General features: G+C 48.4%; 1 non-coding gene across 1 annotated transcript; it reads right to left on the bottom strand.

Moving 5' to 3' along the window:
* Nucleotides 1-180: 180 nt before the first annotated feature.
* On the bottom strand, nt 181-335 carry LOC131292753 (5.8S ribosomal RNA). The gene has a single exon (XR_009190357.1). It is a non-coding gene; the product is annotated as a 5.8S ribosomal RNA (ribosomal RNA).
* Between the last annotated feature and the right edge of the window lie 3,418 nt (nt 336-3,753).

Consider the following 3,753-nt stretch of genomic DNA (forward strand, 5'->3'; position numbering starts at 1 on the left):
ACTTCCGCCTCACGCGGGAACACGGACGCTCTAAATACTTCGAATTCCAATGCCAGTATATTGTAAACCACGGGTTCTTTAATGCTAGCGGGTCGTCGCGACCCTAGTTAACATCATGGTGCACGTCTCGTGACGGGTGTCACGGCGTAGTTAAATGTATGCGATACATTTCTCAAATATAAGCGCTCAGTCATCTGTACATCATGGTAGGTTCCCACGACGTGCAATATGCGTTCAACTTATCAATGTTCATGTGTCCTGCAGTTCACATTATGACGCGCAGTTAGCTGCGGTCTTCATCGATCCATGAGCCGAGTGATCCACTGCCGAGGGTGACTAACTTGCGTAAGCCGCCGCTGTGCGCGTATACCCGTTCCCCGTAGGGAGGAGCAAGCCGCCGCTTAGAGACGAAGCATAAAGTGTCCTCATTCCACATAGGGCAAGCTGGATGAATCCATTTTACCCAGGACGGCCGAAGCGGCGTGGACCAGGGGAGAACTGAACCTTATACTTCACACCACAGTAAGTCTACGTGTCCTCTTCCACATAGGGCAAGCTAGAACTAACTATCTTACCCAGGACTGCCGAAGCAGCGTGGACCAGGGGAGGAACACACTTTTCATGGAAACGTAAGGCATCCATGACTGCCATAACGTAAGCCGCCGCTGTGCGCGTATACCCGTTCCCCGTAGGGAGGAGCAAGCCGCCGCTTAGAGACGAAGCATAAAGTGTCCTCATTCCACATAGGGCAAGCTGGATGAATCCATTTTACCCAGGACGGCCGAAGCGGCGTGGACCAGGGGAGAACTGAACTTTATACTTCACACCACAGTAAGTCTACGTGTCCTCTTCCACATAGGGCAAGCTAGAACTAACTATCTTACCCAGGACTGCCGAAGCAGCGTGGACCAGGGGAGGAACACACTTTTCATAGAAACGTAAGGCATCCATGACTGCCATAGTGCGTAAGCCGCCGCTGTGCGCGTAAACCCGTTCCCCGTAGGGAGGAGTCAAGCCGCCGCTTAGAGACGAAGTATGAAGTGTCCTCTTCCACATAGGGCAAGCTAGAATGAACTATCTTACCCAGGACCGCCGAAGCAGCGTGGACCAGGGGAGAACTGAACTTTATACTTCACACCACAGTATTGAGTAATGTGCCCTCTTCCACATAGGGCAAGCTGGAATGTTCCATTTTACCCAGGACGGCCGAAGCGGCGTGGACCAGTGGAGGACTACACAATCATGAGGTTTGATATCGACTTGTGTGTTTCAATAGGATACCGATGGTATGGTTTGAACCGATTTGATTTAGCCATTCTGAAGTCATCACTTGGTTGAAGCGCTGAACTAGGGAGGGGCATCGTTTACATATATATTGGTTTTCGCATGCTCTACTAGGTTAATGTCATGAGGTTGGCTATCGAGCATGCCCAAGTGATGACTTGATTGTGTGCTTGCTTGAATTCTTCACATTTCATACCATCGGTTAGTTGTCGAATCATTCCTCGATCATAACCTTCGTTCTTGGTTCATGTATGCTCTCTTCCACATAGGGCAAGCTAGAATTAACTATCTTACCCAGGACCGCCGAAGCAGCGTGGACCAGGGGAGAACTATACTTTGTCTTGTATGCCCTCTTCCACATAGGGCAAGCTAGAACTAACTATCTTACCCAGGACCGCCGAAGCAGCGTGGACCAGTGGAGGACTATACTTTGTTCATAACACCACAGTATTGAGTAATGTGCCCTCTTCCACATAGGGCAAGCTAGAATGAACTATCTTACCCAGGACCGCCGGAGCAGTGTGGACCAGTGGAGGACTACACAATCATGAGGTTTGATATCGACTTGTGTGTTTCAATAGGGTACCGATGGTATGTTTTGAACCGATTTGATTTAGCCATTCTGAAGTCATCACTTGGTTGAAGCGCTGAACTAGGGAGGGGCATCGTTTACATATATATTGGTTTTCGCATGCTCTACTAGGTTAATGTCATAGGGTTGGCTATCGAGCATGCCCAAGTGATGACTTGATTGTGTGCTTGCTTGAATTCTTCACATTTCATACCATCGGTTAGTTGTCGAATCATTCCTCGATCATAACCTTCGTTCTTGGTTCATGTATGCTCTCTTCCACATAGGGCAAGCTAGAATTAACTATCTTACCCAGGACCGCCGAAGCAGCGTGGACCAGGGGAGAACTATACTTTGTCTTGTATGCCCTCTTCCACATAGGGCAAGCTAGAATTAACTATCTTACCCAGGACCGCCGAAGCAGCGTGGACCAGTGGAGGACTATACTTTGTTCATAACACCACAGTATTGAGTAATGTGCCCTCTTCCACATAGGGCAAGCTAGAATGAACTATCTTACCCAGGACCGCCGAAGCGGCGTGGACCAGTGGAGGACTACACAATTAAGAGGTTTGATATCGACTTGTGTGTTTCAATAGGGTACCGATGGTATGTTTTGAACCGATTTGATTTAGCCATTCTGAAGTCATCACTTGGTTGAAGCGCTGAACTAGGGAGGGGCATCGTTTACATATATATTGGTTTTCGCATGCTCTACTAGGTTAATGTCATGAGGTTGGCTATCGAGCATGCCCAAGTGATGACATGATTGTGTGCTTGCTTGAATTCTTCACATTTCATACCATCGGTTAGTTGTCGAATCATTCCTCGATCATAACCTTCGTTCTTGGTTCATGTATGCTCTCTTCCACATAGGGCAAGCTAGAATTAACTATCTTACCCAGGACTGCCGAAGCAGCGTGGACCAGGGGAGAACTATACTTTGTCTTGTATGCCCTCTTCCACATAGGGCAAGCTAGAATTAACTATCTTACCCAGGACTGCAAAGCAGCGTGGACCAGTGGAGGACTATACTTTGTTCATTACACCACAGTATTAAGTATGGTGTCCTCTTCCACCATAGGGCAAGCTAGAACTAACTATCTTACCCAGGACCGCCGAAGCAGTGTGGACCAGGGGAGGACTATACTTTATACTTCACACACTAGCCATACTGAAGTCATCACTTGGTTGAAGCGCTGAACTACGGCGGGGTAATCGTTTACAGGTTATAATCATATAGCTGCATGCTCATTAGTAGATAATGGAATATTGTATGGCAATATGAGCATGCCCAAGTGATGACTTTGTTTCAAGCTCAACAGGTAGGGTATTGAGTCCTCTTCCACATAGGGCAAGCTAGAATGAACTATCTTACCCAGGACCGCCGGAGCAGCGTGGACCAGTGGAGGACTCTATACTTTATACTTCACACCACAGTATTGAGTACTTCCTGCATAAAGCCCCTAATGAGAACCACGAGGGCTCTCTCAATGTAGAACCACAAGGGCTCTAGTACCGATTCTCTCGGTACGGCTTGGTCCGTGTTCCTTTATGCTTGTACTCTTAGAAAGTCTCAACCCGGAGGTCTTGACTTTGATTGTCATAGTTGGACTACGACGGGGTATCCGACTCATCGAATACCCCAGAAGCACACCATCTTTCGGGTAGGCGGTACGCGTACCTCCGGACGCGGAAGTCTCAACCCGGAGGTCTTGACTTTGTATTGTCATAGTTGGACTACGACGGGGTATCCGACTCATCGAATACCCCAGAAGCACACCATCTTTCGGGTAGGCGGTACGCGTACCTCCGGACGCGGAAGTCTCAACCCGGAGGTCTTGACTTTGATTGTCATAGTTGGACTACGACGGGGCATCCGACCATTGCTGATCGAA

The sequence above is a fragment of the Anopheles ziemanni genome (assembly GCF_943734765.1).
Source record: "Anopheles ziemanni chromosome X unlocalized genomic scaffold, idAnoZiCoDA_A2_x.2 X_unloc_97, whole genome shotgun sequence".
Classification (NCBI taxonomy): domain Eukaryota; kingdom Metazoa; phylum Arthropoda; class Insecta; order Diptera; family Culicidae; genus Anopheles; species Anopheles ziemanni.